Here is a 21,008-nt window from a genome sequence, read left to right on the forward strand (position 1 = left end):
CGCTGTTGGGATTTATTTGCAAAGTAAATTTGCTACACAGATTTGTTTGCCCCAGATTGCATTCGAAGCTCGAAGATTTTTGTTATACTAAGGTTTGTTTTCTAACGTCCGGTGACCTTTAATCATTTCCCTTCTTTACTCCTTCTTTACTCGTTTTAAGTTCTATTAGAGTTCAATGACTTAAAGATTACATTTTCGCCGATGAACAGTTTTTTTTTCTGTCCGCATAGCTATTACTCCAAGCCTCTTTATGGGATGGGGACCCAACATTTTTCTGGCCCTTAGGAAGTATTTTAACCCCCTGGGTCCCTCTCTAAGATAAGGAACTTGATCGCTTCTGAAATCATATTCGTTTCAACACAATTCATGAGGGTCTCCCAGTGGAGGATACTTGTACCCTTGGCCAATTTCACTGCTTCCTAAGTTCACGTTGATAGTAGAGATAATCTTTATTCCCCGAAATTAATCCAAAAAATGTTCACAGCTTTCTGTAACCCCCTCCCCGCCCCCACACCCACTCGAAGGTCCTTTGGGCTCCTCACGCCCGCCTCAAAAACGTGTCTGCAATTTTATCCAGCGACCGTTCTTCTCCAAACAGAAGAATGAAAGCATGCACTCATTAAGTGGTCAAATGGTGTCAAAATATGTCCACGCTATGATAAGGGCCAATGTTCATATTTATGTACCCCTCACTATGATGTGGTTCAGACCAAAGGACCACATGAATTTCAAAGTCTAGACGATTTTATGTCGGTTCATATATTTCGAACAGAAGCAATGACGACCGCTTTCAGTGGTCGCCCCATGGAGCTATTTTTTGCAAAACGAAAAGCAAAGCGTCAAAAACCTCAATTTCAATAGAATGGGTCGCGTTATCGCCCCATGAAGTAAATTTCCCATGAAAGAAAATAAACAAAATTAACGACCGTTTTCTGTTCTCCGCTCATGACCTTACTAAATGCAACAGAAATAATTTGTCATTGAAATTACGGGTGAAAACTTTCATTACGAGGAAAAGTGAGAAGTGTCCTTAGACTGTTGACTTTGAGGATTAGGGTTAAGAGTAGCCTGTTTTAGCACATTGTATTCTTTATTGAGAAATTTCCGTTGCGTGACATTAACATCTAAGAGTCAAGCAAGTAATAGAGAGAGAAAGAGAGATAGATCGACGAGTTAAATTAAGCGTTTCAGTTTAGGGAAAGAGGAATGATAATTAGCCTTTTGTGTTTTGCATGAGTATCACCTCCGCGTTTATAACTTATTATTTAGATTAGTTGTGTTCCACGCACAAGACCTTTAATTTAGACTCCTCATAATTTAAACGTGTTTACAAGTTTATTACACCACTGTTATGCTTCGAACCATAGTTTATAGAGAGAAATGATTATGAAAACCGGCAGACATTAAAGGAGTAAACACTGAACCAAGGTTTATGTTGGAAGGTACACAACCGTGCACAATCTTTTGTTTTGCACTCGTACACTATGCTTGAACTCTAACCAAAGCAATTCTATTGGTTAGTTTCTTAGTACGGAGCAAACAACAATTGTGTTTTGTGCCAGATCGATCAAGCCCAAAAACTTGAACAAAAACCTACAACAAAGAAATTTGTCAGGTTTCCTAACTATTCTTCTCTGTTAACTATGTTCGAACAGAAGAATGAAAAAAATGCAGCTAAAGAGTTGGTCATATGGTGTGCCCAAGGTGTACTGTGGGACAAAATTCATGTTTGGAAGTGTGGAATAGTAAGCTATGGTTGCAAGGGCCACGTGCACAGGCATTTCAAGAACCAGACGTTTTCACTTTGTTCAGATATTACGAACAAAGACACAGTGCGTAAACAGGAAAAACACTTCAGTAGAAGGGGTCATATCAATTGGTCACGTTGTCGCCCCATTAAGTACGTTGTTTGTTATCAGAAGACGCTCCAGTAACGTAAGTGAGCACAAAACGACCGCTTTCTGCTCACATAACCTGATGAAGAAATCAAAAAAAGTTTGTTAATGGAAATTACGGGTGCAACTGACTTTCGCCTGAGGTTCGGATTCACGTGCGCTTTTGAATGCTTCGTCAAATTTCAGAGAAGTCTCGAGAAAAACGATCCCTTTCGGCGGGTGAATTGTTTCCCTTTTTAGCTCTGCTGTGTATAGTTCGCTGTTGACGTGCTTCCCGTGTTTTGTGATAGAGATTTTCTTTTGTTATATAGAAGGAAGTCATAATTGCGTAATGGTGATCAAAGAAATGTCGCTTTGATAGAATCAGTCATCCGTTTGGATGCCCTCTCAACTCCTATATATCAAGATGCTGCTAAATATATATTATTACATGGTGCTAGAGATCGGAATTGTTGCTGTCGAGAGCCGCTGTCAATTGATACAACTCTTTCCATTGGAAAGATATTTAAGAATTTTAAGAATATAAGAAGCTCGGTAGGTAAATGTAGTGTTAAAGGGAGACTGGGACGAGACAGTCGATGGAATAACTCTCCGACATAAGCGAAGGGAGAATGATAAAGGCTCGCCTAATACTTCAAGTTGATACACCAGTTTAACTAATTTGAAATCCGCAAAAATGCCGCCAAAAGTGACAAAAAGCGTACGCGGGTGTCGAGTTCTGACGAAGAAAATATCAAACTACATAAGTACTTTTTGACGACTCCGTTTGAAAGATTTGCAAACGAAATTACAGTGTAGGTTTAGTTTTAATAGGCTTAATGCTTTTTAATTTGAGAAATTAAAAGACACTGTTCCCAAGTTGATTTAAATGTTCATAGAATGGACTGTTGTGCACTGAGGAACGTACAGTGTTAGATTTGGCGATTATTTAAACTAGATTAGATCAACAGGGATCGACAAGAACTTCACGAAGATGGTGGTAAACTAAACTTGTGATGAATAAATTATCAGTGTCAGCGTGCGCCGTTGGGACAATTTGCAATTTAAATTTGCATCACAGATTTGTTTGCCCCAAATTGCTTTTGAAGCTCAAGGTTTTTGTTATACTGAGGTATGTTTTCTATCGTCCAGTGACCTCAAATCGTTTTCCCTCTGATGAAGACTTGTTCTTTACTTGTTTTAAGTTCTACAAGAGTTAATTGGCTTCAAGATTACATTCCGCCGATCAGAAAAAATGTTACACGATATCCGGTTAGGCGATAGAAGGTGATGTGTGAAGCTGAAAACACCCGATTCTGTTTTTTTTTTTTTTTTTCTATCCGCATAGCTATTGCTCCAAACCTCTTCACAAGATGGGGGCCCAACATTTTTCCAGCTCCACTGGTCTTAAATTAAGTCGGGGCCCAAAACATTTTCGGCCCTTAGGAAGTATTTTAATCCCCTGGCTCCTTCCCTAAGATATGGAACTTGATCGGTTCTGAAACCCAGTGGTGGATACGTGTTCCCTTGGCCAATTTTACTGCTCTCTTATTTTTCTGCAAAATTCAAGTTGATAGTAGAGAAATCTTTTATTCCCTCAAATTAATGCAAAAAATGTCCACAGCTTTATATAATTAACCGCCCACTCGGAAGTCCTTCGGGCTCCTCACGTCCGTCTCAAAAACGTGTATACGAGTTTATTTTGGGACCGTTCTCCTAACAGAAGAATGAAAAAAATGCAGTCATCAAGTAGCGGTCAAATAGTGTCAAATTATGTCCAAGCTATGTTAGGGCCAGTTTTCATATTTATGTACCCCTTGTATTTTTCGACCACAGAGCCACATGAATTTTAAGGGCTAGATGGGTTTATAGTTCGTTTATGTCGTTTGTATATTTCGAACAGAGAAACAATAACGAACGCTTTATGTGGTCACCCCATTAAGCTATTTTTAAAAAAACAAAGCTCAGAACAACGTGTCAAGGAAAATACATTTAAATAGACTGAGTCATGGCAAATGGTCACGTTTTCTCCCAATAAAGTTGTCTACTCCATGAAAGAAAATGAGCTTATTTTAAACCGACCGCTTTCTGCTCTCTGCTCACGACCCTATTAAATACAACAGAAAGAGTTTGTTATTGGTAATTACGGGTGAAAACTTTCATTGGCAAAGAAAAATGAGAAAGTTTCATCACTAAAAAAACATTGTGCTTGATTTAAATTTCTGTTGTCCTAAGACTGTTGACTTTGAGGATTAGGGTTTATTAACAGTATCTTGTTTAGTTCATTATATGTATTATATTTAGAAATTTCTATTGCGTGAAAGTTAAATTAAGCGTTTCAGATTGGGGTAATAGGAGTGATAATTTGCCTTTTGTGCTTTGCATGAGAATCACCTCCACGTATATATTGTATTATTTAGATTACTTGTCTCCCACGCACAAATCCTTTAGGCTCCTCCCCAAAACGTGTTTACAGTTTTATTACGCCTCAGCTTGCCCCGTACAGAAGAATGAAAAACTTTAGCCACAGAGTTGGTCAAGTAGTGTCAAATGATGTCCAACGTGTTAGAAGGAGTAGCATTCATATTTATGTAGTTTTTGTATGTTTGGAAGTGATGATCAAAAGGACCATATACACAGGAATTTCAAGGTCCAGACACTTTCACGTGTTCATATGTTGCAAACAAAGAAACAATGCGTAAAGAGGTAAACATTTCAACGGGCGAATCTTTGCTGACGTCATTGTTTACATTTTTCCTAATTAACATACGACTTTGTGCATAGAAGGCATCATGCTAGACACGATTTTACTAGAAAAACTTAAAGAGCTTGTGAAACTTAGTAAGTGGTGAAAGTTTTGGCTCTTTGGGTGTAATATTCGAGGAGAAATTGGGTTTCAAAAACATCAAAATTTCTGTGTGGCAAAAGCGCTAATGAGCTCATACATTCTTTGTAAAATTTTGAGCTTTTAAACCCTCGTCACACGAAAAGTATTTAACACATCGCGCTCAAATTCCTTGGGACAGTTAATCGTGCTGTGCTCTTTTCAATATTCAGTATTAATCTCTTTGTAGCTCCATCAGAAACTGTATCGCTTATGGTAATGAGGCAAATATTGTAAACAAAGATTTTCCTATAGTCCGAACCTTTTTTTCAATCGTACCAGGCTCTCTCGCTATTATCAGTTTGTTGATTGTTTTGTAGCTCCAATATCCTCACACAACTTGGAAGAAAAATGGTAAGTTTGTATTGACTACACATGCGGATGATCACATTGCAATTACCTTCCGAATAGTTAATAAGGACTAGTCTAACTGTTTTAATTTGGATCAATTTACATCCTATTAAGAAACGACCAACACTAGTATTTAGCTGTAATTATGTGAATTTTCGACGAGACTTACCTTTCATTATGATATCGCGGATGTTTCGTGACTTCTTCGTGAAGAGTCGCGGCCAGTGAAGTTTTTAAGCTTTTTTTTTAGCTATTCAGTCCATGATTCAGTTGGAAGCAAGTTACATAGAAATAATAATCATCCGATGAATTTATAGAAATGCGGTCCGCATCACTACATGTCACTTTGCAGAACAAACTAACTCGTTAGCGAGCACATAGTGGTTGTTCTGGGGTTCAGTTTTTTCACAATGTTATTTTGTCCTCGTTTGGTTGTTTTTCAATTCTTAGCACTTTTTCCCCCGGAGATGCAACACATACAGCAACAGATTAACATGTATAGGGGAGGAACCGGGCGACCGACTGTTCTGAACTGCATATTCTTGTGAGCTGATGATTATACTTTGTGTTCACGATTCAGCAGCTTCAAAAGTTGACGAAGCCACATCCAGATGCACCTTTACTGCCATCATATGACAGCATGAAGACTGAGATGATATCCACAGAGCCCATTGTTAGTTCCGAACGCAACCAACGAGACTGGTGAAGTCACAAAGACACCTCGGCGATCCTGATGCCTTGCTGTTAGAACACGATAGACGTGTTTAATACTTTTTGATTTGGGAAATTAAAAGAAACTGTTCCCAAGAATAGATTAAAATGTTCACAGGATGGACTGCTATACACTGAGGAACGAACAGGGTTAAATTTCGTGATTATTGAAACCAGTTAACATCAAGAGAGGATGAAGGGTTAGAGAGAATCATATAGTGTTTATTCCCAGGGTAATCCCTCTCAAGTTATTTTTAGACATGGTACCCGGGCCTACAGCGGATCGCATAAAGTTTCCATATGCGTTGCGTGGTGTTTTCGTGGAGGATGAAATGGCGTGCAAAACCGTGTGGGCTGTCCACGTGACCACACTCCGCGTTACAGGATTGGATATTTCTGGACTCTGCTGGGATTTTCAATTGATCTGAAAACAGATCGACAGGGAATAAGGCCAACATTAGGGATTAACTCTCTTACCCTTCATCCTGTCTTGTTTACATGCATTCATGAATTATACACATTATTTATCAAGGGGGAAAACGGGTAAAATTATGTAACCATTACGCTGAGAGACACTTCAAGGACTACAAGGCTATCTGTTATCAAGACCTTAACCGTTTCTTATTGTTTTTGTGATCTAGAATAACCTTAGAATGGATACGGTATAATATAGACCGTAAATAATGAGTTTAAAAGGCGACATCAGCTAACCTTGTTAGTTGCTCCGTCGATGACTGCAGAAGGAGTAAAGGCTTAAAGAGAATAAAGATGTGGTCCTTTAGGCATTTTCTTTGGCACTTTTGGGCCTGTACCCGCCCCACCCAAGTATACGCTTTGTACTCTCTCTGTACTCTCTGTGTACCCGCTCTGTATCCTCTCTATTTATCCACTCTGTATCCACTCTTTAACCTCTCCGCTTTACCTCTCCTCTACCTACTCTGTACACTTTCTACCGTTCAATTTTAATGTTGTCAACTATTCTTTGTCAAGTATGTGCGGGTTAATATGTCATCATCTGTGATTTGAAACATCGCAAGGTGGATGGTCGATGCAGTTAACTGTTAGATTTGACCTATCTGCTAGAGTCACTTTTATTCTGACTGTTGGTCTCTTTTTCTCTCACTCAAAGAGGCATGACGAAATTAACAAAACTTGCAAAATATATCTGACCGATTTTCCAAAAACATGCCCGCTATTTTGTGCAAAGTCTTAACACGGTTTTCATAAATCCAGTCATATGTTCGCACAGAACTTCCGAAATCATGAGGGAATGCCCTAGTTTGACTCCAGATGCTTTAGAAAGATCGACAGTAAGTAGAAATGCTCATGTTTCGGCCTTTCTGGGTCATTCAGTCTTAATCCGTTGATCATTCGCACAGAATGTCCGAAATAATCAGGGAATGCCCAGTTTGTCTCCAGATGCTTTAGAAAGACCGACAATGGTAGAAACGCTCATTTTTCGACCTTTCTGGGTCATTCAGTCTTAATCCGTTGATTATTCGCACAGAATGTCCGAAATGATCAGGGAATGGCCTAGTTTTACTCCAGATTCGTTAGAAAGATCGACAGTAGTCGAAACGCTCATTTTTCGGCCTTTCTGGGTCATCCAGTCTTAACAGGAGCCATAATCGGGGACGGAGACCGTAAGTCTTGGGATCCCCGCGCACCTATGATATGAGACAATTTTTCTATTTTTAGAACAAATTGCGCCATCCTGACGTCATATATCCGCGCGGATCCACGCACATGTCGGGGCCTCTCGTGTGGATGTTGTCACGTTGCGTGATCAAATGGTGAGAGTTGCGAGATTCTCTTGCAGATTTTTTACAGCAATGGCAGGGAATAAGGCAGGGAATAAGGCAGGGAATAAGAACCAGGGCTTTTATATGTAGTTTTATGCTCTGAGCTAACGGAAAAGGTGGGTTTTTCAAGGTCGAAAACAAGACTTCAATCTCGCGCTGGGAATGAATAATAAGATCTGCTCGCGCTAGTTGTAAGCTTACGCGTATGCTTTTGCGTTTGTGTTGACTTAAGAATATAGCAAGAAAACTCTCTACTCTGGTATCGAGTTAATTTGTGAGTTTCTCAGACAATGCTTAATCATAAACAAAACCTATTTTTCATGGTTTCTCATTGTTTCTGCTTGTTTGGCGAGTTTGCAAAAGTTTTTGAAAGGAAAGTCTGACGCGTACAAGTAGCTCATTTGCATAGTGCAGCTCGTGCACTTTCAAGTCCGAGTCGGTGTTTTCAATTGTCAACAAATCTTGACAAAGATTTGTTTCGTTATCTTTTGTGCTAAGATGCTGCAACAAATTTCACGAACGCAAAAAGGCCACTAACATCATGTGTGTTTCTTCAACAGAGTGAAGTTTTACGCTGCGAAAATGAAAATAGACAAGGAGTTTTGAGAACTCGATAAACAAAATCGAAATCGTTATTCGAAGTTGATTAAAGAAAACGTCATCGTAACTTTGCTGATTATTTCTGCTTTATTCACATATTTTCAGCTTAGCTTTATGTTCTCAAACATTCATCAATCTTAAAGTATATATATGACACGAAAAGTAATTTTCGCTCATTTGAAAGGCCTTTCAAAACACCGAAGAATGGCGTTTTTCTTTTTGAAATATTGTTTTTCGTTTTAGAGATATTGACATTTTTCTATTATGCAAATTAGATCAGTGATGACGTCATATTGTTTGCAACTAAAAAGTGGAAAATATTGAATAAACGATGTCTCTGGAAATATTGGAGCAGCGTTCTTGAAACTTGGCACCACAAATGTGCATCACAAAAGGAACAAAATGACACCCTCAGTGAGTTACCATAGCAACTCTTTCGGTTCCAGTCTCTTTCTGTCAAAAACTAAAAATCCCCATTTGCAACCTCTTAAGTGAGACAAAAAGTCCTACTTGGAACAGACATAGTTCCTATACTGTCTTACTCCCATCATTAGATTGGGTGGTGTAGATGGTTCTTGGTTTAAGACAAAAACTGGGAATTTCAGTTTTTATTAGGACAGCATTAGCGGCAAAACTGTTGTCATGGCAACAGCACTAAGGGTGTCATGTTGTTCCTTTTGTAATGCACATTTGTGGTGCAAGTTTCAAGAACACTGCTTCAATATTTCCAGAGATATCGTTTATTCAGTATTTCCCACTTTTTAGTTGCAAACAATATGACGTCATCACTGATCTAATTTGCATAATAGAAAAACGTCAATATCTCTAAAACGAAAAATGATATTTCAAAAAGAAAAACGCCATTCTTCTGTATTTTGAAAGGCCTTTCAAATAAGCAGAAATTATTTTTCCTGTCATATACACTTTAACCATGTTTAAAAACTATAGAGTTATTGTTTGAGTTCGATAGACGTTTTCACACGAAAGTGCGGCTGAAGTACAATTTGTCATGTTTACTGACTGTACAAAACACGCATTGGCGGGCGCTCTCATTCATCGACAAAAGACAATTTACTGGATTTTTACACAAATAAAACTGAGCAGTATCTACGGTCGTAAAGTTATTGGGCCTTGATGAAACAGCAAGCGTTGTTTACAATTCAGGCGAAACTCGAACTAGCAATTGTTTTGTTTTGCTTTTCGGTCGCGATAGACTGGCAAATTCTTCGCAAGCGTGTGGTGAGAGGAACTAGGAAACTATGAAGTCCTGAAACTCTGCTATATCTAAATATATCCAGCTAGTGTTTTGCTGTGTCATGGAAAAGCTGTTAATCTTCAAATATGTGAAATTTACAGGAGTACCCGACGGAGCCGCTCGACAGAAAACCCGCTCGACAGGCTGCAATTACGCTGGCTGGGAAATATTAGCATTAGATTATTTACTGGCTGGGATTTTCTTTCAGCGTCTGGCTTGCTAAAAACTTATTTAAAACACTGTCCCTAGCTGGTAAAAAAGTGACTTTTTTGTTTTTTCTGGCTGTGACTTTTTCGAAAAAGCAATCAATCCCGCCCTGGGACGTAAAAAACGCGAGACGATAAACCGCAAGCGGTCGTACTTACTCCCAGCGCCACGTGCAGCAAAAAAGAAAAAAAAAATGCAAATCAACGCGCGCGTGATGCCATGCCCGAAAATGGTGGCTCCACTGTCAGATTGTTGCGGTTTATCTTTTTCATCAACCAGTAAAAATTGCATAACACCAGCAGCTGTCATTTTCAATGACGTAATAACACTAGTATCTCGAATGGCCGAATCCGTTAAAAACGTTTTTTTCAATGGAACACGGCCCATCTCCAGGATCTCCGCTCGTTTGTCGTTCCAAAGGCCTTAAGAAGCCGTCACTTCAGAAAACCGCTACTGGCGCTATTGTGCTGCAAGCAGTCAGCAGTTATAAAGAAACAGTGGAAAGCAACTTAAAGGTTGGTAAATTCACTCCTATAATTCTCTTGCTTGCACACGGGGCAGTGATGGTACATTGTGCTGGAATCAGTGACACTGTTCGCTGTCTGTTTTGCATTAATTCTTTCATTTATAGACAACTAAATTTAAAAAGGTATCGGAGGCATAAGAACCTAGACTCTAAGGTATTCATTTACATTCCTATTTTGCAGTCATTCTGAGTTATTTCGAGGGCTCCGCTGGTAAAGGAAAGAAACGAGATCTGCCAAATCTGAGATCTGCTGTGAAAGGGACTTGGCGCAGACAAGCAAAGCAGCTGGATAAAGGGTAGGCATAATGTTCTGTTTATATGCGCTAGTCGTCTGCATCGGTGGTCAACTTTCCTCTCTTGATGCTAAAGTAATCAAGTAAAGTAATCTCATTGTACCATACACTCATCGTTTCGCTCATAGCATTTTTGGGTTGCTATAAATCTGCAAATTTGCTTAATCGAAAATTTCCCGAAGGTTGCCGGAAGACGAAGGACAATGGTTTGCCCTCTTTTTCAGTCTTATTGGGTACATTAAATGCCTTAATCGTGGTTCAGTACCAGCATAACGAGTTAATGTTTGTCCTCTGGAAAACAAGGGACTATCGCGCGTTGCTCACCGGAAATGGCCGTCGGGTGAATTCATTCCACACTGTTTGCTGTCTCTTTGAGAGAAATGCTTTTATTTTGAGACCCTAAACTTATTAATGTATCGGCGATTCAAGATTGCCGGGAGTTAATTTACATTTGCAGTCATTCTGAGTCATTTCAAAGGCTGGAGAGAAAAAAGAAAAGAGACTAAGGGAAGACATCTGCCCGATCTAAGTTCCGCTGAAAAAAGGACTTACCAAAGGGACAAAGCAGCTGGATAAAGGGTAGGCGTATTTGTTTATATGCGCTAGCTCGGACTGCATTGTTGGACATGCAACTATCCTCTCTGATGCTAAGATAAAGGGATCACTGTATCATACAATCAACGCCTCCCGCTCATAGCACTTTTGTTTTGCTTTAAATCAGTGCAACTTTGCGTGATGGGGTTTTCCGAAAGTTGCCGGACGACGAGGGTCAATTGTTTGCCTTCTTTTTCAGTCTTATTGGGTACATTGAATGCAAGGGACTGTCGCGCGTTGCTCACCGGAAACTGTAGTTAAATCATGCAATGTATTTTATTGGCATAATAAGTAAAATGTTAAAATTGTCTATGTTATTAAAATCTTTGTCAGTTAAAAGAAACTTTTAACTTAAACTTTCCTTCAGTTTGTAGTTGAGAAGGAAACAACTTTCGTCTTTCCGTGCGGCTTTCTTTGAGCAAACATATATCATTTGTCGCCTTTAGTTGTGTTTCACAAAGCTAGCTGGTCGGACCTGTAGGTTCTGCGTGTAATCATGTAATAATTGAATTTCCGTACTAGGAACCGGAGGATCTTTCGAAGCCTAAAGAAGACAGAAATCAGCGAAGGATTACAGAACTCGCGATCGTTTGTCATTTTGAAAACACTGTTTTAGAACTGTGAAAAGCAAACTACTAAGCAAGTGTCTGGAAAATATTGCCAAAGTACAATTTGACAAGTTTAACGCACGATGTGTTTGATTGCGCCAAGCAAGTGAATTTCCGGTAATAAACGCGATCCAAAACAGCTTTCATTTGAACTCGTCGTTGACCTACCAGTTGAGGCAACGGTTTCAATCAACCTCGTTCCCAGGGTCTCTCATCTTACCGCCCCCTGGAGCGAGCGAAGAGAGACCCTGGTTGGGTCTGGTCACGTGCCACTTTGACAATTAAGACCATCAGGGAGGGGTCCTCTGTAATCAGTAATTTGTCGCGTTGAGCTTTGTCGAATTCGAAGTATCGCGCTGCGACTGCCATTACCCGCGGCGTTTATTAATACTTAGCTTTCAGGCTGAAATTTCGAATAATATCTATTCCAACGTTTACCTAAAGGTTAAGCAAGTCTGTCTCGAGGCAATTTAGTGGTCTTGATTTTCAGTGTTGCCGTCTTACCCACTGGATTTATGGAAAGTCAGTCATTTCAACTGTGGACGTGGAGCAGCGCAATTTCATCCCGGAGTAATTGTCGTTTCTTCTTTGAATGCACTTGATCAAATTGATGCTCAAGGGATATTTTAGTCTTTGTCCCTGGAGAGCCAATACTTAGAGCCTTAAAACATATCTTGCAATAGAAACGAACCTAAACAAAGTATAAGCACGGCATGGCAAATTTATACAGAGGTGTCACTCTGAGAAGCGACGTGCAGTTTACAGCGGAAACCATGCAGACCTACGATCTCTAAAAATATGCTGTAACACAATCAAACGACTCCACTCTACTTATAATTTCCATTTCTTCTAATAACACAGCATAAAAAGTGTCCCTCAGAAACACGCGTGAAGTAAAGAAAGGTCGAAAGATCGAAAATTAAAGGACAATGTGCACAATTGTCACGAACCGTTGGAGTCACGTACACTAATTTATTAACGACACAATAAAAATTATATTTGTCTTTTTCTTCTTCTTGCCTCCTTTCGGTCGAAGATAAATCCAGTTTATCAGCAACGACGGCGAAATGCATACCGCAACGAGTTCGTTGTATTATCCTTCGCGCTCTGCAAAGTTCGGGGCGCCGACGGCGCGGTGAAACTTCAATAGATCTTTTCAACCTTTGACGCTCCTTTCGAAGTGACCTTAGCTTTCAGTGATCAATTAAAAGGCCCTGAATTCTCTAGAATTATTTAATCGCGTTCACAAGACCTACACTTCATTCTGAGGTAAAGCTGAGTCAAAGATCTTCCATACACAGCCTCGGTCGCGGTGTGTAATTCTCCATTCGCCTTCTTGAAGAGATTTTTACAATATGTAACGTCCTTCACTGAACCATAGAGCCTTCAGCGACTTGGATTTCCGCTATTAGATGATGGATAAGTTTTCCTCGGCGTTTGCAGAATATTACCGCCGGACATTGCCGCAGAACATATCGTTCTTGGTTTACTTTGGTGACAACACATCCCGCACTCCCGTGGGCTAAGTATAGACAAAATTCCCACTGGGCCGCCCATCCCTTCAATAATTTAATTGTCATCTCCCAGATTCTGGGAGACACGTGACCAGACCCAACCAGGGTCTCTCTTCGCTCGCTCCAGGAGGCGGTAAGATGAGAGACCCTGGGAACGAGGTTGGGTTTCAATCTGCACGCTAGTGCCGTGAATTAACTGGAGTCGTGTAATGAATGATCTATCGATGAACTCTATATCGAAGTGGACACTTCTGCCAGTTTAAAATTCTTTGACCAAAGAGCGCACGTCTGGATAATAATTTTGCCAGATTATTTGGCAGGCATCTGTCGCCCGTGGTATTGGGCGGGCGTAAAGGCGAAAACTCCTATTTTTTTTTTTCGGCATGTTCACTTGCTTAACACAAGGCCAATGGGGCGAATTCCTTTGGGGTGATCCAGGTCAGGATTTATGATCCGAGATCACACTGATCATGTTCAAAACGAGAAGCCGCAAATGACCTTTGGAACGTCAGGAGATAAGTTGACCCATGAGAAACTTGACAGAGCCTTAAGACATGACCGCAAACAAAAGCGGTTGTATTCCTAATTAGGCGCTTTGACAAGGTCTGTGCACCCATTACGTGCACAGGAACCACACAAAATTGCAAAAGTCGTTTCAGTTCGTCGACTAGTAGAATGGGTGATTGGGGGTATAGATCACGTTTCACGGAAAATAAAAAGCCCTTTTCACAATTCACGAAAACTGATATAATATTGGCATTTTACGCTTCACGGAAAATAAAAAAAAAATCATGGCTCACGACTACTAAGACAAAGCCAGTCGCTTCAGTTATGAGCAACTAACGATTGCTTTTGCTCCGAATCATTCCGACTTCTGTCGTGAGTCTTTTACGGTGATCGCCTTACGAACGACTAACGATTGCTTTTGCTGCGAATCCTTACGGCTTCTGTCGTGAGTCTTTTGCGGTGATCGCCTTACGAACAACAGTTACTAACGATTGCTTTTGCTGCGAATCCTTGCGGCTTCTGTCGTGAGTCTTTTGCGGTGATCGCCTGACGAACAAGTAACGATTGCGTTTGCTGCGAATCCTTGCGGCTTCTGTCTTGAGTCTTTTGCGGCGATCGCCTGACGAACTACTAACGATTGCTTTTGCTGCGAATCCTTACGGCTTCTGTCTTGAGTCTTTTGCGGTGATCGCCTTACGAACAACAGTTACTAACGATTGCTTTTGCTGCGAATCCTTGCGGCTTCTGTCGTGAGTCTTTTGCGGTGATCGCCTTACGAACAACAGTTACTAACGATTGCTTTTGCTGCGAATCCTCAGGGGCACCCAACGACCGTTTTCTCTCTAATGCTGTTAGATGCTGTTTTAGGCTATCTGGATTACTTTTAAAGCTCTGTAGGTTAATTTCAGGTTGCACTAAAAAAATTTTATCTGTTCGGATATTCTAGGGGAACTTGAGTATTCTCGAATTTATTAGGGCTTTTTTGTCCATTTCCCGAAAACCTTAGGTCTTATCGCCTTTCCGAAAATGATAGCTGACCTTTTTTCGGTACTCAAAACGACATTTTCAACAGTCCGAAAACAACAGACATTAAATTTCTCATATCACGAAAGTTCGAGGTGCCAATTCTCTCAAGAAAATCAGAGGGGATTAAAGGCCTTCCGAACAGATAATTTACCGAAACGATCCGTTGGGTGCCCCTGAATCCTTGCGGCTTCTGTCGTGAGTCTTTTGCGGTGATCGCTTTACGAACTACTAACGATTGCTTTTGCTGCGAATCCTTGCGGCTTCTGTCGTGAGTCTTTTGCGGTGATCGCTTTACGAACTACTAACGATTGCTTTTGCTGCGAATCCTTGCGGCTTCTGTCGTGAGTCTTTTGCTGTGATCACCTTACGAACAAGTAACGATTGCTTTTGCTGCGAATCCTTGCGGCTTCTGTCGTGAGTCCTTTGCGCCGATCACCTGATGAACGACTAACGCTCGCTTTTGCTGCGAATCTTTGCGGTTTCTGTCGTGAGTCTTTTGCGGTGATCACCTTACGAACAACTTGCGATTGCTTTTGCTGCAAATCCTTCCGGCTTCTGTATTGAATCTTTTGCGGGGATTTGCTATTTCGCCAAGGAAATGTTATACTGATAAAGGTAACTGACATCTGTTTGTTTCGTAGGTTCATTTGATTATAAAAATGACAGACACTTGGTAGCCAAAGCCTAGTGAGGGCTTTGTAATCTTGTTTTGCTTTTACTTCATGAGCTAAACAGTTTTTAGTTCTTTGCATGGAGGTTCGTTGACTTTTTGGAACAATAACTCTGGGAAATGAAATGAATGTGAAAGTTTGTCGGATGTAAGCGTTTGAAACAACTGATAGGTTGCTTGTTGTACTTGTAATAACAACAATAGATCTTCATTAACTGAATATCTAGATTACGTCTGTTAACCGAATGGACATTGTTTATACTTCACTCTTCTTTTGGAAGGAATTCACGATTTATTTTCAGAGTGAAGCTTGGATCCCTCAAGGATAATCAGAACACTGTAAGCACATTTTATCTTTCCCTCTCTTGGTTTACTGTTGTATGGTAAGTGTAATCTTTTGAGTTTTACGAAACCTTTCCAGTCAAAAGTAAAAATGAAACCATTAACGTATTTTTTTGCGTTCAGGGTACGCAATACTAAATCCGTTGTTATATAAATAGTTTTAAGGAAATGCACCTTGCTATGGTATATTGAAATTACTCGCTCGCCGGCTGGCAAAAAATGGTATACTCGAACATGCTGGCAAACTTTTGGCAAACTTTTTTATGCTGGCTAGCTAGGTGACAAATTTAAAGCATGCTGGCTCGTTGACGACCTCAACGTCGAGCGCTGGCTGGGAGTCCGATAACTTCAAAATCATGCTTGCTGGCGGTGAAGAGCGGGTATTTTTTTCCCAGGAAAGTTAAATATTAAACAAGATTGACGTAGTGACACTCAGGTAATGTTAAGCACACTGTATGGTGGATTTTCTTCGAAACTGTCGTTGGGTACTCCTGAATTTACAGTGGAGTAATGTACAGCTCATGTAAAAGAAGCATCGGAACACAAATTGGGCCCAGTTGAGACGTCGTGCTTTTGCCGTGCCGAACTAAATTGCAATTTGGTTCGACTGTAGCACGGCAAAGAAACAACTCTGATTCAGCCGTCGTGCCAGAGTCGAACCAAATTCAGCATTTAGTGATGCCTCGTAGCAATTCTCCTCCTAACTCCCCGTGGGAACGCAATCTCGCCAAAATACATTAATATAATTTATGAATTTTGTTTAGCGTGGCAAAAGCACGACGTCTGACTCACTGCCGTGCCAGAGTCGTGTAGCACGGCAGAGCTTGTCGAACTTAATTGCTTGCCGAACTTAATGCAAAAGTTTGATTCAGACGCCTTGCTTCTGCCGTACTTTTGTCGAACTTAAATCCTGATTTTAGTTCGGCACGGCAAAAGCACGACGTCTGAACTGGGCCTTGGTCAGCGATATATATAAGTTTAAAGCGGAACATACCTAAATTCGACACTGTCTTACTTCACTCCAACTGGAGCAGCTTACGACGAAAATATTTTAGCAAAATTCCCACAGACGTAAACGCGTTGAGTTGTGGGCCAAAAACATGAAAAATTTCGGGAATTTCGGACGCCATTTCCCCCGCGCGACATCCGCAAAAATTCTCGCAGCATGTACGCGCGTGTGCAGAGGCGTGTGCCGCAGGCGATGGCGCAATTTGTTCTAAAAATAGGAACATTGTTCCATATCATGGGGACAGCCCCAATACTAGAAATGGCGCGCGCTTACGGTCTCCGTCCCCGATTATGGTTCCTGGTCTTAATCCGTTGAAATATATGTCTGCATGGGTTTATGAAAACAGTGTTAAAGAAATCAAGGGGGTTTTATTTATTTTATTTTTTTATTACTATTTTATTTTATTGTTGTTTTTTTTTATTTTGCTTTCCCTATGGCAGCAGCCTGTAAATATTGCCTAGCATAAAATGTAAAGAACTTCTTGCTGCATGTTTCTACACTCTCCTGAATTTCAGTTCGCGCTGTGACTCTGAGAAGGAACCGACTGATCAGCGTTCTGTAACTGCTGTCTAAAGGAAGTCTGCCCGAGGACATCATTAAGTCCAATGAAGGTGCAAGCCTAACGATTTGCTAGCAAACGTCGCCCGTTATCGAACATAAAAGGGCTCTGTACTGGAACGGGGCTTCATTTAGCCCCGTAATAGTAGGCCGTTTGCACTGTGGCGATAATGTTGTGCTTGCTTTAGACAGCAAAGAGCTTTAGCCACATCAATTTAGGGCTTACACGTGCAATGGACTAGACATTTCTAGCTGCTGTTGGCGTTATTTCCTCTGAACTTTGATGTCGCTAAAGACTTAAAAATCTGTTGAGGTCGGGAACTGGCATTTCCCACTCGATAAAATTCAAGCACATCCGGGCAAGAGAATCCGGGATATTGCTATTTGCGAGCAAAACATGGTTACAAACGGAGTGAAGAACAATGGGTCAAGCGCTGATCGTGAGTAGAATTTCCTCAGTTGTTTTATCAATTTTAGGCGTTCACGGCCTAGCTAACTATCAGAACTGTCTGTGATTCGCCAACGCGGAAGAAATATATTTGCGTGGCTTCCGGTCGATAATTGACGTAACGATAACATGTTAAGTGTTCGCTTACTGCTAACTATGGCTTAGTTTGTTTGAAGTTCAATCGATTCCCGATGTAGGAAGCTCTTGTTCAGTCCATTCAGGACGATGCTGGCCTTTAGAAAGCTATAGATCAGCTCTCCGCTGTGCGTTCGTGTTGATTTAGAGTCCAATTTCATGTTAAAAGCACTCTTACTTAAATTGTGCAATTCATGATTCAACGAAAAGACGGTGAATAACTCAATTTAGTCTTCCTGGCCTCAAAAGGCATGCAGGAGAGTTATTTCCTTTTATTTGAGCTACGATAAGCCTTGTGCAAAGCTACAATCATGGACAAAGGTGTTGACTCATTTAAGCGAAACAAACGCTTTCTGACGGCTTCCTTCCGTAATTTCAAAAAACAGTCTTTTTTGTCGATAGCCAAACCTCCGTTCTCCCCCTTTTCAATGTTGAAATACGCTCCGTGGACACTGTCACGTGGTTGCAACATTGAAAAGGGGAGAGGGGGTCGAAATGTGAAAATTGGATATTGAAAAACTCACGTGTTCAACGAAACAGGTCTTTTTCGGGGAGTTTCTCAACTACTTTTGTCCACGATTGTCTGAATTATATTTTACACAGTGCGAAGCTTTCCCAGCATCATCCGGCACTGTTCCGTCTACTCAGTAGTACTTAGCATCATTGTCTAGCAAACTATAGATCCTGTCGTGGACCAATAGAGTGCAATTATTACGCCACATAGGTTAATTATTGGCGAGAATTATTTCACGAAATGGTTTTCGAGGAGCCATTGATTTTTTTTGTTGTTGTTTTTGTTTTTGTTTTTTTTTCTGGATTGATGCAGAAAGGCGACAATATCTTTTGTTTTTTACGTAAGTTCTGTTTTTTTACGGTGCACGTGAGCAAGACATGTACAGTAGATTTCAATGGCTCACAACGGTTCACATCCCCGATTAAAGAAAATAAAAGATATTATCTTTTTCTCAGCTCGTGAGCGGAGGGAAATCAACAAATCCTGCAATCTGATTGGTTCCTGGAGCGGGCGGAATTTTCTCATCCGGACCGCCACAGCGGGCGGAATCCCTCGAGTTGATCTATTTTCGTGAACGAATTACACTTCCATAGACGATTAATCAACGCAAGTTTATCTCTATTCACCTTTAAATGGCAAGGAAAGTCACTGTAAGTAAATTCAATTGAGTTTTTTGAAGTTGTGAGAGTTTGTTTGGCTGTTTGTAGCTCGGCGCTGTAATGGCGCGTAATCCTGCGTGACTCTCGCTGAGCAATTTTAAGTAAAAAAAGAGTCCATTTCAGTCGAGTTTATCTCTCCGATCGTTGCCATATTTGAGAGAATTTCTGTGGAATACACTTCACGAATTTCCTCACTATCTGCTACTCAATTTACGGTAGAAAATTCTGATTTCGAGTGATTCGCAACAACTGACAGAAATTGTTTTCGTAGTACACCTTCAAACTTTGCACAAAATTTCACACCGGAAAAACACTTTTAGAGAACTTAAATGGTGAACTAAATGCAACTAACATAGAGTAGTTCGGTATAAATCTGTTCTTCAATGCATCTTTCTTTTTCTAGTATCTGAGTTACTCGCTCGTTCACTCGTTAGATTTTTTACGAATGGTTTGTAGAGTCTGTAGACGGCGCGTAAGCCAATTCAATGACAAAGCTGCGAAAACAAACCCACTTGTAAGCCAATTCACCGCAAGAAAAAAAGATAAACATGTTATTGTCCGGCTTAGGGTCGGTCCGTATAGTGAAAAACTGTGACCTCGGGCTTGAAAGACCTTGGTCACAGTTTTTCACTATACGGACCTCCCAGCCGGCCAATAACATATATTTCTTTATTTGTGTCATGTGAACCGCTGTGAATCGTTGTCAACCGTTGTGAATCGTTGTAAAGCCACCTCAGGGCATATATTCTGCCAACAACATCAAGGACAGAAGCAGAAAATCTGTTTTTTTTGGGTGGCAACTGTTCCCGAGAACTGTCGCATTGTCAACGATAACTTGTGTCATGCCAGACTTCTACTGCTGAGTTCAATCACTGGGTTTGTTATCAGTAAAATCACTCAGACAAATTTCGCGAATCAAAATCTACACGAACGTAAATTTGGGTCTTTAATTTGCCGTATTATCTTACAAACACGATTTGTTGTTTTCTAACTTGTGTGGACTCAATCTGTGTTTAGCGAGACCACTAAAGCGGCCGCTAATACGCGGAGACTGGAAACGAGTCTGCGGAAAACTATTCTGCACTGCTCTTAAGCCTCCAAATCCTGACCTAAACTACAACTAGACGGTTTCTATTGCAATTGTTATGGTATTTCAGTATTTCCAACACATATATAGTACATTTCTATTCATTTTCGCTGAAAGGCAATTTCAGACTGTAGCTCTAGGACAGAATTATATCAAGATTATCAGTGACAAGTCAAATTCTGTGGCTATTTTTTTGCGAATCCAGACAGATATATTTCACCGAATTTGCGAGGTAGACCAAAACCATGGCAATACACAAGATGATGGAAAATACTTTTTAAGACGATTTCTTCTCTCTAAAGCCTTCTGGGGCAAAATAGTGGAAAGTTGCCGATTGTGCAAACTCTTGTAACTTGAATACTCCCTAAAACATATCGCCAAAATTCCGGTTAATAGCAGAGCCGCCCATGTAAATAAACCTTATTCCCTCAAATAAATCCAAGGTATATAAATAAATGATTATTTCCCCTTTTTCCCAAGACCGCTAGGAGGTTCTCAGGTTCAATGTTTATAAGCGTTCATAAATAAAAATAATTTTCTTTCAAAGCTATCCTCAGTCAATACATGATGATCATTATGCACACAATGAGATGAAAGAAAAGATATAGTATAAAGTTTTACGTGGCCCGTAAGTAAAGACATTTACTTGCGACCTGCGCTTTAACGTCAGGTTTTCTTTGCTGAATAATTAAGACCGCAAAGACGACACGATGCCACAGATCACACCCAGTTCTCAACGGAGAGTTAACCTGTAACGAAGCTTAAGATGATTTCAAAGGAAAATATTGAAAGAGAAACCTGTGCAATAATTCCCACTTGTAAACAATTCTAGAA

The 21,008-nt window shown here is 40.4% G+C and overlaps 3 long non-coding RNA genes across 3 annotated transcripts; all 3 read left to right on the forward strand.

The window, feature by feature from the left end:
- Positions 1–4,380: 4,380 nt before the first annotated feature.
- Positions 4,381–6,587, forward strand: LOC110039799 (uncharacterized). Its single transcript, XR_016207142.1, has 2 exons — positions 4,381–4,580; positions 5,690–6,587. It is a non-coding gene; the product is annotated as an uncharacterized LOC110039799 (long non-coding RNA).
- A 2,615-nt stretch (positions 6,588–9,202) lies between these two features.
- On the forward strand, positions 9,203–10,984 carry LOC149118108 (uncharacterized). Its single transcript, XR_016207146.1, has 2 exons — positions 9,203–10,199; positions 10,392–10,984. It is a non-coding gene; the product is annotated as an uncharacterized LOC149118108 (long non-coding RNA).
- Positions 10,985–11,040: 56 nt separating this feature from the next.
- Positions 11,041–11,846, forward strand: LOC149118109 (uncharacterized). Its single transcript, XR_016207144.1, has 2 exons — positions 11,041–11,082; positions 11,620–11,846. It is a non-coding gene; the product is annotated as an uncharacterized LOC149118109 (long non-coding RNA).
- The last annotated feature ends 9,162 nt before the right edge of the window (positions 11,847–21,008 follow it).

This window comes from Orbicella faveolata, unplaced genomic scaffold (assembly GCF_042242905.1).
Source record: "Orbicella faveolata isolate gen_17 unplaced genomic scaffold, um_ofav_v1 contig_1, whole genome shotgun sequence".
NCBI classification, from domain to species: Eukaryota; Metazoa; Cnidaria; class Anthozoa; order Scleractinia; family Merulinidae; genus Orbicella; species Orbicella faveolata.